This window comes from Dama dama, chromosome 33 (genome assembly GCF_033118175.1).
Source record: "Dama dama isolate Ldn47 chromosome 33, ASM3311817v1, whole genome shotgun sequence".
NCBI lineage: Eukaryota > Metazoa > Chordata > Mammalia > Artiodactyla > Cervidae > Dama > Dama dama.
In genome coordinates this window covers 40778319-40796585 of record NC_083713.1, presented here as the reverse complement: position 1 = coordinate 40796585, position 18267 = coordinate 40778319, and the positions used below count along the sequence as shown (strand labels likewise).

The window sequence follows — 18267 nt, the reverse complement described above, 5'->3', positions numbered from 1 at the left end:
ATAAAAATTTATGTCAAAGCTGTCTGTCTCAACCCTGTATCTGAGCAGTTGCATTGTGTATGGAGTTTCATTTTTTTTTTTTTTTAAATTAACCTAAATAAAAGCCTTGATATTTATTGCTATTCAGGTGTTTCTAGGAGAGTCCAGCCTGTGTTGCATTCAGGTGAGACAATTTTTAATTGGGTCCCATCGTTTGTCACACCAGCTATTTTTCCTATTTTGGAAACAACTTCGAAAGAGATACATATTCCTTCTACATCTTCATATGAATCCAATAGCAAAATGTGGACTGAAACAGCAACAAGAAGAGAAGACCAACTCGAGGTTCATCCATTTTTGCCAGAAGTAACCACTCTATTTCTCTCCTTGCAATCCTAACTTGGCTGGTAAAATAAGAATTTCTGCCCTTCCAGAAATGTCAGGATTATAATGTCTATCACTTTTAGCCCACTCCATTTACTTCTAACCATGCTTGGTGAATTTTGGGGAAGGCACTGAAAATGCTGCCTGAATCCTCTCTGAGTTCTTCGAAGTTTCTCTTAGTCTCTCTGCTCAGGACACATTAAATCTCTTCCACCAAGCCCTGAGCTGCCCCCTAGGGGGAAACCTGCAATGGTTCAGTTAAGCCCATGACTGGACAGGGTGTTGGAATATTAGGAATGATTAGGGGATAGATGGTGGGCACATTACCAACCATAGTCGCCCATCAATTTTACCAAAAACAAAGCTGAGGGGTTTTTTCTCTATTGGGTTGACATTTGCATTTATTTTTCTGTTGCTTCAGAATTTATACAGGTAAGAGCAATTTATTATTAATAAACAGCTAGCAAAGCTCAGTCTTAGCACTCTATGTTTAATTGTCTGATAACTTCAAACCCATCAAGATATATAGCTATTGATGCCTTCAAATGAATCAAAATTAAACCAGGTCTATGATAGTCCCCTACTCTGACAATATAATATTCCAACTCAAAAGGGAAAATAAATGAATTTGGTATGACTTATTTTGAGTAAACTCATCATAATTTGAAATGATTACTTTCTTAGTTTGGACTTGTTATAACAGACTACCATAGACAAGGTGGCTTAAACAACAGAAATGTATTCCTCACAGTTCTATTTCACCTTTCCTTCCCAGGCACACAGACCCACTCTATTGCTCTGCCACCACCCCCACATCTTAGCAGAGTTAAGTGATGAAATCTGGCTGATGGAATGTGAGCTTAAGTAACATATATGACTTTTAGGCCTGGCCCTTAAAGATGTCCTTATGATCTCTCCATTGCCACCTCTAATGTCTTTCTGGCCTGGGTAGCAGAAAGCAAAGGACTGCAAAGTCTACACAATGATTGGAAGAGTCGATGATGGAAGGAGCCCAGATCCCTGAGGTATCACCTAAGGAAAGCTGCCAAAAACAGCTCCCTGGCCAAAGAACACCTGGCCACCTTAGACTGGGTAAGAAGTAAACTTATCTTAAGACACTGTAATTTGACGTCTTTTGTCTAATGACTAGTTTGAATTACACTGCCTGATTCAGATTTCTCACCCTTCTTTCTCATGCAACACATATGTCCCCCAGATGCTTATAACTGAAGTAGGGGAGGAGATACAAATAATGGCTGAGATTGAATTTCTCACTGGCTCAATGGGATCCTGAAAACTGCATTTCATTTGACTTAAAGAAAATGAATTACTTGGAAACAAGACTTGACAACATAGACTAAGAGTTTTACCTCATTTCTCTACCCGAATTCCTTTTTCTTTCTGGAAAAGACAGAATTGAGGAATGTGACCTCTCTGACTGACAAGATTCCCCATCATACACCTAACAGCAATTCTTTCCGCCAAAGTAGGTGTCAGCTTCCTGAACCCCCACACCCATCCTTTTATTTTCAGCCCCTCTTGGTCCTTCAAGGGTATGGACATGACCCTAGAAGTAGCTTATGGGTAGCAAAGAGTTAAACCTTTCTTTCAGGTCTTTAGCTTCTTCAGTCAATTAATTAGACTGAAATTTCAACTTCAGGCTGCTCAGCTGGTCTCTAGTAGCGCTGTCACCCGAAATACTGCCCACCACACATGTGCTTTTGACAGCAAGAGCTGCTCAAAAGCCTCTCCACGCCTCTATTTCAGGAATAATCCAAGGAAAGGGCTGATACCTGTGAAAACTGAGTGCTGAGGTCCTCTCTGTCCACCGCTTCAAAGGAATAACTACCCTCAGCCTGCATTTATTTTGTGCTATAGCTCTTCTTTTTCAATGAAAAGTCCCTGTTCTCTATTCATTATAAGAATAAAGAGCTTTTCAAGTGTGAGTTGCTAAACCCAGAAGGGAACAGAGCTATTTTTAAGAGGGTTTCAACTCTGAGCTGCTGTACCGGGCCAGCCTGCCAGCCGCGGAGGTCTTCCAGGGAGGCTGAAGGCAATCACAGCCTCTCTTTAGGAGAGGACATTCAGGAAGGAAGCTCCTGGGGCAGAAGCATCCCAGCTCTCTGGCCCACAGACAGCCCTGGTGCCTTCATACCTGGCTCCTCCAGGCAAAACCACACAAGGGGGTCGGGGGAGTAGTTTTTATTCTCACTCATTTGAGGTTTGCCTGCTGCCTTAGGTTTCTCACATGCACTTCCTCCAAATAGGAAACAATCTGCTTGATTCTCATCCGGGAGCACAGGGAGGAGGGGGGCCGCCTTTATGTCCTCTCCTATCTTCGTCAAGCCATATGCAACTGGCAGCCACCACGCTTCTCTCTGTGGGAAGAGGATAATCAGAGCCGGATTCCGAATGAAAGGAGAAACATGCAGAGTCGCCTGCCTCCCGTCCAACAGCAGTGGAATCCTTGTGGCCCAGGCCAGTCCAGAGCTCTTCTGAAGTCAGTGCAGTTGAGGGGCAGAGTTGGGCTCACAGATTTAGAGCTAGAGGGCCTGGGTTCAAGTCTCACTCTGGGAGCCTCTGTTCCCTCAGGGTAAAAGGAGGACAATGTTACCATTCTCTCAGAGCTGTTGCAGCTAAGGATTATCCATCCTCTTGTTGAGTTTAGAAAGGTTTGTCAACTCTGCCATGGCACATGTGTGTTAATCACTGATCTGAAGGCTTAGATATGCACTCTAATTTATTTCAAGAACAGAAAATGGTGCTGCTGGATGACAAAGGAGATATTGTCAATTTGATAGAAACTATTAATGATTAGGGCTTCCCAGGTGTGCTAGTGGTAAAGAACTGCTTTTCAATGCAGGAAACATAAAAGACACGGGCTCGATCCCTGGGTCGAGAAGATACCCTGGAGAAGGGCATGAACCCACTCTAGTATTCTTGCTTGGAGAATCCCATGGAGAGAGGAGCCTGGTGGGTTACGGTCCATAGAGTTGCAGAGTTGGACACACCTGAAACGACTTAGCACAGCAGACATTAATGATTCGGTAGGACTGAGAGTATGTTTTCTATCTCCCCATCGCATTAAGTTTTCCACCATAGAAAAGGGGTAGGGAATTAAAACTATTTCATTATTCTGGTAGCTTTTGGGAGTAAAAGATTGAATATATGCTAAAAGGTGATATGGAACAAAAATGCTCAATTAATTTCATGCAAAGAATGGCTAAAGAAAATAGAGAAACATATTTGATTATGATGCACCTTGAACCACAGAGGTATAGAGCTTACAGAGATATGCTTCTGTAAAGAAACAATTTTTAAGAAAAAAATAATAGGAAGAAATACAGGCAAAATATGATGATTAGACCTAAGGGCAATGAGTGCATATACATGGAGGTGATAAGGTTATAAAGATGAGGCAACCAATAAGATTTTGAGCTTCCAGGAGGCCAAAGCAAAAAGGGAATATGATGTTACCAAATTTATATCCTTTATGAGGAACCCCCTACTGCTACCAATGCCTTATCCTTTTTTATCATAAGACTTATAAGCATGGATATTTATCTTCAGGAAGAGAATACTTAGGGAGTTTCATTATGGTCTTCTTTGTGTATTTGATGGGCTGCCAAGTACAAAAAGGAAAGATTGCTTTGGGTAATTCCAGACCACAAAACTAGAATCAATGAGAGTAAGTTAAGGAGAACAGATTTTAGTTAAAAATAAAGAACTTTCTAACAATTAGAGTTGTCCATAAATGGAATGAACTGTCTGGCAAAGAAGTGAGCTCCCTGTTACTGGAAGTGATCAAACAGAGGCTGGCTAACCATCTGTTAAGGATAAAAAGGATTTGTGCATAACGAGAGAATTATGCAACATAATACAAGATTCTTCATGACAGTTTTATTTATAATCATAGGAAAGAAAATAGGATCAACCTACATGCCCAACAATAGGGGATTAGTTAGATTATTTAAGGTACTCTCACACCATTTATTTTTTACAGATTTTACATAGCAATAAAATAATGATATTAAAAATGCTTATAATCTATCACTAAGTTAAAAACAGTCTACACAAAATAGCATATATATTGTGATACCATTTTGTAAGGAAAATTTATGTATAAAAAAATAACTCTGAAGAGTGCATACAAAAAAACATTAATAGTAATTACTATGAGTGTTTGGATTATGGGTGATTTTCCTTTCCTGGGCTTCTCACAGTTTTCCAAGTTTTTTACTTCAAGCATTTACCACTTATGTTACTAGGGGAAAAATGTAAAACAAAAAGAACTCCCAAAGAGTCTCTTATTAACTAGTAGTTTGAAATATATGATGTCTATAATTTTTCAAATCTAATATCTTTTAATTTTAATTTTAAACGGGTTAATTTTTTTCTCTTATTAAATAACTTGTCTTTTAAAAAGATTTCTATCAAATATAAACACCTCCCTACCCAAAAAATATTGACTTAAATTATGAGGTTTTGGCATAAAATCTAATGCATTTCTGATTGCTATGGTCATTTTCATCTGAAGTTTCTTTTGGAAATATGTGGGATATAAATTTAAAACTTTGAACATTAAAGTAGAAAGAGCTTAAGAATTGGAATCAGACAACCCAGGGCCTCAAATTTTGGCTCTGTTGCATACCAGTTCAGTTTATTTGATTTTAATTTGGAATAATAATAATAGATAAGATTTGTAGAAGATTCCCTATGTGTCAGGCACTGTTTAAGTGCTTTAGGTGCAATGGAATACTCAAAACAATCCTCTGAGGTGAATTCTATTTTTCTTATTTTTCAGATGATAAAATTAAAGTGCAGAAAATTTCAATATCTTGCCAAGGCAGAGAGCTAGAAAGTATGGAGTGAAATTTCAATGTCAGGCAGTTCAACCTTAGAATCCAGGGTGTTAACCATTATACCACACTGCCTTACAGAGCTGTGAAAGGACTGAGTAAATCAGTAGATGTAAAGTACCTAGCAGAAAATTGGGCAGTCAGTGTATTAAGTTTCTCTCTAAACTTCTCCACAGCTCTTTGCTCCAGAAAGACTTTTAATTATCTTCCCTAAGACTGCATTCAATCAACACATTGAGGGAAGTGTGGCTCTGTGGTAGGTAGTCTTATGAGTGCGTTATCAACAGCACTCATGTCAAACTTAGGGAGATCAGAAGTCATATCCCACAGGACTCTATTCTGGGACTGATTCTTTAATATTTCATCAATGATTTACATGGATAGAATAGAAAATAAGCTCCTAGAGCTGACAGATGATACATGCTGTTAGCAGATGACACCCATCGTCAGTTAGGAAGGCGGGCATCCAGGACAGGATTAGAATTCCAAATGGCCTGGCAAGATGGAGAAGAGGTGGAGGCAGAGAGAATGAACTTCATTAGCAACCAGCACAGAGTAATATGTTTATTAAGGGGGAAAACATTACGTACTTGCATAACAAGGGCATGACTTAACAACGAATGATTGTTGCTGGAAAGAGTTAACGGTTAAAGTTGCTCATAAGCTGCTGGAAATGAAACAGAAAGTTGAATATGATTCTGGAAATGTATGAAAAAATAGGACTAGGTGGGGGTAAATAATTTTTCCTATTACATGCCATATTTTAAAAACTCTTTTCAAGTGCTGTTTTTTCCCCCTTTTTCTTCAATAGTGTTCTGGATATCTTGGAAAAGGTATATGGAAGGCAACAGAAATCCTTACGATTGCAAAATAAAACCTGAGGGGATAGGAACCAAGAACTTTTCAATGAAGAAGACAAGAATTGTGGACAATTCATGTAAGAATTCTTGATGAAGCAGCCTCTGTGTGTCAGTCTTTGTGCTGGGTGCTGAGAGACAAAGAGAATCAGATCTGGTTTCTGGCCTTGAGAAACTCAGAGACAAGAGGATAATCACTGTTAAGTTTATTAAGAGTCTTATTTAGTACTCTGATATTTGTATGATTCCCGGCTAACTCCTACACCTTTCCTGTATCTCCCTTTCTTCCCTTCTTTTCTCATTTCCTTTTCTTTATTCTTTCCCTTCGCTAGACTTTAGGTCTGTTATTGGAGCCCACCAGCATGCCAGGAGTAGCTGGGAGTATTCAATGGAGCCCCTTCTGAGACTCTGCCAGAACACAAAGCCTCTCTCTTCTTACATTTCAAGGTATTTCTATAAATTTATCTTTCACTCTACATGTACTCCAATAAAATTGCAAGCAATAAAGCAAGGCTGGGAGAGAGAAAAATAGGTTCCCAGATGGCAAATAGATCAGTTTGGCTAGAGAAAATGCTAGAGTAGACATCTTATGAATTTTATAATATTAAGGAATTTGAACTTTCTCTTGTTGATGACAGAAAGTCAATCAAAGTTTGTGAGAAAGGGAGTGACAAGATCAATTTAGGGTTTTGGGAAGAGTAATCTTATTGTGGTAGACAGAATGGGTTGTTAGGAGACATTCTGGAGGCAAGCGTCTCATCAAAAGATGGTTATTATGCTATAAAAAATAAGGACCAGGCAGTTAGGCAATCTGAAGAGTTAGAAGAGGCAGAGACATATAGACATGAGAGACACTGTAAAGGAAAAATCAATATGATTTGGTGCCTAAATAAGTACGAGCATCAAAGGAGCAAGGAATTGAAAACAACCCATAGGTAGTAGACAAGGGGGTCTGGGAAATGAAAATATCATTAACCAACATGGGGCAGTGGAAGTTGAAGGTAGCTTGTGGTAAGGGAATCATCACTAGACAGCTTGTCTTTGTGCTGATGGAACATATAAACAAAAGTCATATATCCAGCAGGGAGCTAGGAATAGATTTCTTAGGTGATCATCCTCACGGAGGTAATAGGGTGTTTTAGACACCTCCACCTGTATATCCCACTGACACATCACATTCTACATGCCTAAAACTGAGCTTGACTGTCATTCACAAGCACAAAGCTTAATTTACATTTCTCTTCAATGTTAGTCATGCTTTTAAACGCCCAGGCTACTTAAACTCAGTCATTTCTGGTGTTTTAATCTCCCACCCTTTCTGCTCCCATGATCAACTAGTCACTCAATTGATTCTGAGAGATCAATATGTTGTACATCAATTCCTATTGCCATAATCAAAGCATGATTTATTCCCTTAACTATCACACAGTTTTATAATAGGTTTTCTTGCCACATAGGTCTGTATTTTTCCACTATTTACAGATTGAAATTCAGAGTCTTCCAGGAATGAACATACCTGTCCAACCTGATCCCTGAGAATATCTATACATACCCAATGTGAAAGCTCTACCTCCTTGCCTTTCTTTAATGATGCCAGGCATTTCTATGCCTGGGGTGCCTCTACTGATGCTGTTCCATTATTTTGGAATAACTTTTCCCACTTAAGGATAGTATCTTTCACAGTTCTGAGTCACATGCCAGTCCCATTGTGAGGGCTTCCTGACCACCCATTGCTTGTCTCTCTTCACTCTAGTTGCTTTTTATGAAAGCAGGAGCCTGAACCAGGAGTGGGAGTAGACATGGGAAGCAGCAAAGGATGCTATAAAAAATCTAAGCAAAGCATTGTGGGGAAGGGAGCACAGAGAAGGGAGAAGTTCAAGATAAAAGGACAGTCTTGGTCAGCCCTGGTTGACTGGGGAGAATTACAGCGAGAAAAAAAATAAGATTATTTGGGCTTTGAGTTTGTTCTAGAGTTGAGATACCAGCAATGAATCCAAACTGAGCTGATAATTTAGAAGTCTTACAGAAATAAAAAGGGTGGTTGGGCTAGAAAAAAACATTTGGAGTTTATATGCAAAGAGATAGTACTAGATGCTTGGGGAATCAAGGAATGGAGAAGAACTCCAGAGAAAAGTCTGTCAGAGAGAAGGTTGAAGACAGAGCTACAAACATATTACCAATTTCTAAAATGAGAGGAAGATATTCAACTAGCAAAAGAGCCAGACAAAGACTGCTGCTGCTAAGTCTTGTCAGTCGTGTCCGACTCTGTGCGACCCCATAGATGGCAGCCCACAGGCTCCTCCGTCCCTGGGATTCTCCAGGCAAGAACACTGGAGTGGGTTGCCATTTCCTTCTCCAATGCATGAAAGTGAAAAGTGAAAGTGAAGTCGCTCAGTCATGTCTGACTCTTTGTGACCCCATGGACTGTAGCCCACCAGGCTCCTCCGTCCATGGGATGTTCCAGGCAAGAGTACTGAAGTGGGTTGCCATTGCCTTCTCCAGACAAAGACTGGCTACTGAGAAAATATTACATATTTTAGTTTTCATAAAAGGCAAGTTTTTGTTTGTTTGTTTTTAACCTTTTATGGGAAACTTTTTTTATTTTGACCATGCTGCATGGCTTGTGGGGTCTTAGTTCCCCAGCCAGGGATTGAACCCAGGCCACAGCAGTGAAAGCACCAGATCCCATAGGAAACTTAATTTCTGAGATGTTGTGCTTCTGATTTATGGAAACTGCTGGTTCTCTGCTCAAATTCGATCTCTTTTAATTACAAATCTTGATACTCAGTGGTATGAAAATTAGTATTCCAATATTACACAAGGATATCCAAATAAAACCAACAACCACCAAATATTAGGCTGTAGAATTTAAAGACAAGTGGGAGAGTAGGGGCTGCTTTTCACATAATCTGATAACATATTGGGGGTAAGGTGGAGGTCTAGAATAAGATGTGTTAAAATGTATTCGATTTGTCCAAATCACAGGTTTTGAAAGAACTTCTATTTAGCACAAGGGTTCTTTGTTGCTTTTGAGGAATTTCTTGAAATAAAAATATTATAAAAATACACGCTTGTTGTAAAAATAATTCAAGCAATCCACATAGAAGTAAATATGAAAACACGCTAGGGGAATTCCCTGGCTATCTAGTGGTTAGGACTCTGTGCTTTCACTGCTGAGGGCCCAGGTTCGATTCCTGGTTGGGGAACTAAAATCCCATAATCTGAAAGGCATGGCCAAAAAACGAGAAAAGCCCATCACAATAAACAATGTGGCATATACCCTTCTAGGCTTTTCAGAATACACACACAATCATATATGCATGTACCTTTTCTATATGTAACATGTCCCACTCCCACCATCTAATTTCCCCTAAAAATAAAAAGCTATAGCAATGAACAGGTGGCGCTAGTGGTAAAAAACCTACATGCCAATGCAGGAAACCTAAGAGATGGGGGTTTCATCCCTGGGTTGGGACAATCCCCTGGAGGAGAGTATGGCAATCCACTCCAGTATTCTTGCCTGGAGTAGCCAATGGACAGAGGAGCCTGGCAGGCCACAGTCCATAGAGTCTCAAAGAGTTGGGCAGGACTGATGTGACTTAGCACACATAGGCATAGCAATGAACAATTACATTAATAAATATTTTATTTGTATAGCACATCCACACACATTATATTTCACATGCATTATCTCTTGGATCTTCACTCCGATGTTCAGAAGTAGGCAGGGTGGGATTATTGTTGTCATTTTATAGACAATATCATTTGTCTAAAGTCTCAAAGCTACTGTGATGAAGAATTTACAGGTGGACTTGGGTCCTCCATCCCAAACAACATGTTTATTTCCTATATCACGCGGTTTCCCACAGCGAGTTTTGCATATCCAGGTCTCCCCAGCCTCAGTCAAAGTGTCTTACAGAGTTTATCAGCTTACAACTTGAATTAGGATACTTCTGAACATCACCACACAGCTGCCTAGTAGTTTTCTTGAGATGGGAAAAATGTGGCCTTGTCAGCTTTATCTGCCCAGTATTTGGATTACAGGTTGAAAGTGATGACAATGGAGGGTACAATGAAAATTCTACAGAACCCCACACTGATGTCCCTATATGTAACACTGATATCTTTGTATGTAATCCAGCTAATAAATTATGCTGAGAATGGGCACATCTATTATTGAACAATGTGTTATCAAAAAAAAAAAAAGACAACAGGCCCCAAACGGAGTCACTTAGGATAAGCCCCATATCACCATACTGAGACTTAATTACCATTTTTGCTCTCTCAGAAATGGAATCTTAAAGCAGTCAGTCAGGAATCTCCTGATCATCACTAGTTAGGTAATCTGCTTGATAGATCCCCAGCATCCCCTAAAGAAAATAACCTTTCGACAACCAGCTCACTCTTTGGCCTAACAAAAAAGGGCTGCTCCTCTCTGCATATAATTACAGTCTTTTTGGTATAGCTCCTTGGAGCTCCTTTCTATCTGCTCAACTGAATGCTGCCAGATCCATTTTTTCTCAATCGAACTCTTAAAATTTTTAATACATTTCAGTTTATCTTTTAACGGTTCTAATGAAGAGAAACTTGGGGGGAGAAATACAAGATGTAGTATAATGGAAAGAGCATGACTATATTTCATTTCTGGGAAACATATTTTCCCCCACATTTTAATACCTGAAAATAGACATTCATCTTACAAACCCACGGATCTTTGATTTGGTAAAGAGCAGTAAGTGGAGATTCGTTAAAACAACTAAATTCTTGTCTAGACTGCATTTCCCCATCTTGGGCAGTGTTGTGAACATGAGGTGATGTATATCATGCACAATACAGACTATTTAAGATGCTCTTAATGATAACTACCATTTATTGAGGGTTTACCCTATTCTAGTTACTGTTCTTTGCACACTGAGAGGCTTTTCTCATTTAATCCTCACAGTGAACCTCTAAGAAAAGTCCTATAAATATCTCAGTTTTATAAATAAGCAAAATGAGATTTTAAAAGTTCAGATGAATATGGCTATAGGTTAAAAACTGGTAGTAGCAAGGCTGGGTGTTGAACAAGGTATGAGGCCAGGGACTCCCAAGTACTACTGACCTACTTATGACCTATGACTTCACGTCATCATCCTTTTATTTGCCTTCATCCTTTCCCATTCCTCTGCAGGTTTACTAGCTGATTTTGATTTGTGATAAACTCAGATGCCTTCAGGAGTATAAACATAGAGCTGGTGAGGGATGGCAGACATTAGGGATGGTGAGCAATATGATTCTCAGCCAGGACACCACACACACACACACACACACACACACACACACATACACACCACACTACACACCACATACCAGACTGACCTTTGGATGACTTTTGCACAGCAGTAAAAAAATTAAACAACACATCAAATTTATCAAGTCCCCAAGGAAAACAATAGCAACAACAAACTTGGACTGGCTCTTTAAAAAGTAAAACAAATTAGTGCTCGCTTCGGCAGCACATATACTAAAATTGGAACGATACAGAGAAGATTAGCATGGCCCCTGCACAAGGATGACACGCAAATTTGTGAAGCGTTCCATATTTTTCGTGTAAATCTATGGCTGATTCATATCAATGTATGACAAAACCCACTGAAATGTTGTGAAGTAATTAACCTCCAACTAATTAAAAAAAATAAATAAATAAAATAAAAAATTTTAAAAAAAAGTAAAACAAATTAAAGTTGTTAGAAATCTTTGAAATCTCAAAAAAAAAAAAAAAATGTACTGATTTCAGCTAACGGTTCAGGAACTTTTGCTAAGTTTCAAAGTGTTAATAATAATATATATTCCAAGCGGATTAGAATGAGACCTGAGAAAAACTTCAATAAAGCTAAAAGAGACACAAAAAGAAGAGAAGCTAGCTCATAGTGAATCTATAACATCCCAGAGAGGAGGTCTTCAAAATGGCATTTTAATTAATGCCTCCTACCAGACACAAGGTATTTTCTTTTCTCTCTTGCATCTTTCTCACGCATCAGTTTTGTAGATAGAGGGCCCCATTTTACAGATTACACAATTAAGGCTCTAGGGAGGGAAAAACTTGTCGAAGGGCTCCCAAGCCTCTGCTTATCTTGTACACTCTACTGGGGGCAGAGGCAAAGATACTGTAAGCAGACAGGGTAGAGGGTCCTCAGAGAAAGAGAACCAGGCAGTTTTCTTGATATTAGAGAAGCCAGTTTTGGCCTAAGCCACTCTGTGATGTAGATAGCATGTTAAAAAGCAGAGAGATCACATTGACAACAAATGTCCATCTAGTCAAAACTATGATTTTTTTCAGTAGTCACGTACAGATGTGAGAGTTGACCATAGGCTGAGTGCTGAAGAATTAATGCTTTCAAACTGTGGTGTTGGAAAAGATTCTTGAGAGTCCCTTGGACTGCAAGGAGCTCAAACAAGTCAATCCTAAAAGAAATCAACCCTGAATATTCATTGGAAGGACTGATGCTGAAGCTGAAGCTTCAATACTTTGGCCACCTGATGAGAAAATCCAACTCATTGAAAAAGACTCTGATGCTGGGAAAGATTGAAGGCAAGAGGGAAAGGGGACGACAGAAGACAAGATGGTTGAATGACATCACTGACTCAATGGACATGAGTTTGAACAAGCTTTGGGAGATAGTGAAGGACAGGGACTTCACTATGCAACAGCTGTGTTGCAGTCCATGGGGTTGCAAAAAGTTGGACACGACTGAGCGGCTGAACAATAACAAAGAGAGTCCCAATTCCTCTTCAAGGGATATACACCACAATCTGGTACATATTTTTGAGTTCTGTAGGAACTCAGGCTCCCACCCAGGTGGAGGACTGTAACTATATGCAGAGACCACAGACTGGTCAGAACCTACGATATGATGATGGTGACATTTTCTGACCCTTGAGACTTCAGTCAACTGAAGCCTGCACTCTGTCAATCTTTTCCCCAATTTGGTGCTGAATTCTCCTCTGTTCAAGCCTCTTTATCAGTATGCATACACTGCGCAAGCCCCCTTCATGGATATGTATATACCTTTAGCCTAAAACTTCTCCAATTTTGCAGTACAGGGAGACTGCAATTTCACTGCTCTGGGAAAGGGCCCGAGTGTTCGCCTTACTTGCTGCAAGTAATAAATCCTTCCTTCTCCTGATCTTTGGCTGGCTACCCAGCAAGAGGCAAACTCTGTTTTTGGGTAACAGTATCATGAAGCCAATGATGACCCTCAGTTGTTCTTTTCAAAGCCTCAAATCTGACTGTATTCATGGTTTGTGTTCTCTTTCTTAAGGAGAGCCCTCCAAATTGCACAAACACTGGGCTCCCCCAAGCCCTGGATCCACACCTATATGGGAATCAAAAGTCTGTGACAACAGCCAACTTGAGTAAGTCAACCTCTGACTCCAGCTCTCTCTGGAGAGAAGAGAATGCCTCAGATGCCAGGATCTCCAGCAAGATCCAGGACAGTGGGACCACAGACACCCTGCGTTTCTCCTGGAGGCCTTCTCTGTCGATGTAGTGATTAACTCTCCCGTGCTGGTTCACCACGCAGAGATGCTTGGAGGGCAAGGTTGACTATATTTTTACAGCTTTGGTCTTTCTATTAATTGTGAAGTTGGCCCTAGCCTACAGGAAATAAGATGCCAAAAGGAAGGGGAGTGGATCCCTTCCAGACCTCTACAAGACTCAGATTATACCAAACCAGGAGCAAAAACCCTTTTTAGCATTTGAAAGGGAAGGCAATTGTATTACTAAGCCTCACTCAACCGCCTCCAGACTTTTCTCAGCCAGAGAACAAAGGAAAAAAAGCAAACACCACTTCACACCCTTATTCACTGGAGGTTAAAAGAGACCTCCCACTAGACAAAAGTCCTTCTAAAGGTCAGCTTGGGAGTGTATTGAAGAGGAGGGCACTGGCTAGGGAACAAAATGTTTACCGTCACTCTGAGGCGGGCTGTTTCTGTTTTCCTTTCAGCACGTGCATGGGGTACATCTGTCAGAATTGGACATTTTCATCCTGATTTGCTTGCTGGTGGCCAAATTATACTTCCTTGGACCTCAGTCGTTTTCAGATTCTTGATTCCCATTGAACTAAGAAAGAAGGGGTACCCTGAGCCAGGACAGCACCCTGGGGATGATTATTCATTCATATTCAACCAGTCAACAGCTCTCATTGATGTGTACAATGTGTCAAACACTGTGCGAAGTGCTGGAAGGATGTAACAATGCAAAAGCTGAAGCAGTGCCTGAACACTTCAATCCAGTAGGGACAGACTGATGTTAAACCATGAAACACAAACACTCCGTTGTTTAAATACAACTAGTTGTGTCTGACTCTTTGCGACCCCATGGACTGTAGCCCACCAGGCTCCTCTGTCCATGGAATTCTCCAGGCAAGAATACTGGAGTGGGTTGCCATTCCCTTCTCCAGGGGATCTTCCTGACCTAGGATTGAACCCGGGTCTCCTGCATTGCAGGTAGATTCTTTACCATCTGAACCACAGGAACATGATAAAGGTTTGAAGGAGCACAGTGTGCAAAGAGAGCTTAGCATGAGAGTGGCGGACATCACATGGGTTGTAAGAGAGGAGAATTCTTTGAGGAAGTGAAGGAGTTCTCTACGCACTAGGGGAGTGGACTTCCCAGGTGGTTCTGATGGTAAAGAACCTGCCTGCCAATGCAGGAGATGTAAGAGAGGCAGGTTTGAGCCCTGGGTTGGAAAGATGCCCTGCAGCGGGGCATGGCAACCCACACCAATGTTCTTGCTTGGAGAATCCATGGACAGAGAAGCCTTGCAGCCTATGGCCTATAGGGTTGCAGATGGACACAGCTGAACCGACTTAGCAGGCACTAAGTCACTTAGTCTCCTGCATTGCAGGTGGATTCTTTACTAGCTGAGTCACAAAGGAAGCCCTAGCAGGCGCACAGAAAAGCTGAAATCATGCTGTTACAGGGGAGCAGCAGGCAAAAACGCCCAGGAACTTCATTGCCTGGCACAGGAATTAGAAGAATACTAATGTGGTTGGAGCCCAGTGGGCAAGCCAGGTTGGTGCTGGGGACTAGGCAGGAGGGGGACTATGGCAGGGCTTTGAATTCTGTAGGCTTTGCCTTCTATCTGCAAAGCAACAGGAAGCTAGTTAAGAATTTAATGAGGGAACATGACTTACGTGGTTTGCAGTATTAGAGAAAGAGTTTTAGGGGCCAAGAGATTGATACAGGAAGACTAGATATTCAGTTCAGTTCAGTTCAGTCACTCAGTCAGGTCTGACTCTGCAACTGCATGGACAGCAGCATGCCAGGCTTCCCTGTCCATTGCCAACATCCGGAGCTTACTCATACTCATGTCCATCAGTGTGGTGATGCCATCCAACCATCTCATCCTCTGTCGTCCCCTTCTCTTCCTGTCTTCATTCTTTCCCAGCATCAGGGTCTTTTCCAATGAGTCAGTTCTTCGCATCAGGTGGCCAAAGTATTGAAGTTTCAGCTTCAGGACTGATTTCCTTTAGGATAGACTGGTTGGATCTCCTTGCAGTCCAAGGGACTCTCAAGAGTCTTCTCCAAACAGCATAGTTCAAAAGCATCAATTCTTTGGCACTCAGCTTTCTTTATAGTCCAACTCTCACATCCATACATGACTACTGGAAAAATCGCAGCCTTGACTAAACGGACCTTTTTTGGCAAAGTAATGTCTCTGCTTTTTAATATGCTGTCTAGGTTGGTCATAGCTTTTCTTCCAAGAACAAGTGTCTTTTAATTTCATGGCTGCCGTCACCTCTGCAGTAATTTTGGAGCCCCCAAAAATAAAGTCTTTCATTGTTTCCCCATCTATTTGCCATGAAGTGATGGGACTGGATGCCATGATCTTAATTTTCTGAATGTTAAGTTTTAAGCCAACTCTTTCACTCTCCTCTTTCACTTTCATCAAGAAACTCTTTAGTTCTTCTTCACTTTCCGCCATAAGGGTGGTATCATCTGCATATCTGAGGTTATTGATATTTCTCCCGGCAATCTTGATTCCAGCGTGCGCTTCATCCAGCCCAGCATTTCTCATGATGTACTCTGCATATAAGTTAAATAAGCAGGGTGACAATATACAGCCTTGACGTACTCCTTTTTCTCTTTGGAACCAGTCTGTTGTTCCATGTCCAGTTCTAACTGTTGCTTCTTGATCTGCATACAGATTTCTCAGAAGACAGGTAAGGTGGTCTGGTATTCCCATCTCTTGAAGAATTTTCCACAGTTTGTTGTGATCTACACAGTCAAAGGCTTTGGCGTAGTCAATAAAGCAGAAGTAGATTTTTTTTTCTGCTATTCTCTTGCTTTTTCGATGAGCCAACAGATGTTGGCAATTTCATCTCTGGTTCCTCTGGCTTTTCTAAAACCAGTTTGAATATCTGGTAGTTCATGGTTCATGTACTGCTGAAGCCTGGCTTGGAAAATTTTGAGCATTATTTTACTAGCGTGTGAGATGAGTGCAATTGTGTGGTAGTTTGAGCATTCTTTGGTATTGCCTTTCTTTGGGATTGGAATGAAAACTAACCTTTTTCAGTCCTGTGGCCACTGCTGAGTTTTCCAAATTTGTTGGCATATTGAGTGCAGCACATTCACAGTATCATCTTTTAGGATTTGAAATAGCTCAACTGGAATTTCATCACCTCTAGATATTAAGCTTTGTCAAAAGCCAAGATGATAAGTTCTCAAATTTTAACGAATTCTCTGGAATTTTGACAAAAAATAGATTCTGATTCAGGATGCTTAGGTAGCGTTTGAGATCTACATTTACAACACAGTTGCCCATGCTTCTGGTCCATACAATACTTAAGGGACAGAGTTTTAGATCAAGGTGCCTGCAATGGAAATGAAGAAAAGCAGACAAATTTGAGAGCTTTCCTTGTGGAAGTCTAGAAGGGCTCTGACTTGAACAACTTGGTGGAAGAGGTTGACATTCACTTAGATAGGATGCACCAGAAGAAAGAGCAACTTTGGGTGGGAGATGAAAAGCTCAGTTTTGGATGTACTGAGTTTGATATGTCCTAGGAATATCTAATTAGGCTACAGTACATATGGATATGAAACTCTGGAATGAGGTGGAAGCTGGAGATACAAATTTAGGAGTTATCAATATGTAAGTAGGAATTGAAGCCACGAAAATGGATACTGTCAGCATAGGGAGACGTTCACAAACTCATATTTGGCCTGCCGGCCACCTGTTGGTCTTGTAAGTATGTTGGGAAGAGAAAAGGTTCAAGACAAAGCAAGTATTTAACATCTGAGTGGTCAGGGGAAGCTGGCAAAAAATATATCTGTAAAGGAGAGGCCAAAAGGATGGAAGAAAAACCAAACTGCTATCTAACAGTCATTGCCTCTCCTTCTTGCTGACAGAACAAGTTTCAGACATGAAGATGGTTTGAAATCCATGAAAGTAAACCCTTCCTGTAAGCCACAGTGGCTGATTCATGGTTGATTTAAATTAGACACAATAATCTCATTCCGTTTTGCCTGAAGATTTGGGCTCTGATCAATGAGACAAAAAAGGAAGTAGGTTGGGGTGAATGGGGATACAAGGAAGGCATTTTTCTTTCCCAGAAAAAGGGTAAGAACAAGAAAAGAGCTTCATAGTGCCATTGCTACCTCCCTTTTCCTGCTCTGAACTCAGCTGTGATGTCAGAGCAATGTCAGCTATCCTAGGGCTGAGAGGAGATAGCATAAGGGTAAAAGTTCAGCAGCTAAGGATGGTGAAATTGAAGGGTGTTCAGGTTGCTGATGATACAGCTGCTCTGGAACCACCCCTCTCTAATTTCTTTGTTAAGTGACATGATAAATGCCCCAAATTGCTTAAGCCATCATTATGGGGTTCTGCCACTTGCATTTTCAATTGCTATTTAAGGTATATTGTAGAGCGTAGTTCTGAAACTAGATAGACATATTTCAGGTAGATACAGTGCTTAACTCTGGACATTCTGTATATTTCCTCATCTGCAAAATGAAGATAATAATAGTATCTATTCAAAAAACTATCATATACTCTTGGTGGAAGTGTAAATTAGTAAAACTACTTTATAAAGTATAATAATTTAACAGGGTTTAGTATAATAAAACTGAAAATACATGAAACTTAAGGTACAGCAATTCCACTTTTAGGTAAATCCTACAGAGATTCTTGCACAATGCATTGAGA

The 18267-nt window shown here is 40.5% G+C and overlaps 1 long non-coding RNA gene and 1 other non-coding gene across 2 annotated transcripts; both read left to right on the top strand.

The window, feature by feature from the left end:
- The first annotated feature begins 1375 nt into the window (after positions 1-1375).
- On the top strand, positions 1376-6525 carry LOC133051088 (uncharacterized). The gene is made up of 3 exons (XR_009691773.1): positions 1376-1455; positions 6034-6159; positions 6412-6525. It is a non-coding gene; the product is annotated as an uncharacterized LOC133051088 (long non-coding RNA).
- Positions 6526-11558: 5033 nt separating this feature from the next.
- On the top strand, positions 11559-11665 carry LOC133051391 (U6 spliceosomal RNA). The gene has a single exon (XR_009691873.1). It is a non-coding gene; the product is annotated as a U6 spliceosomal RNA (small nuclear RNA).
- Positions 11666-18267: the final 6602 nt, after the last annotated feature.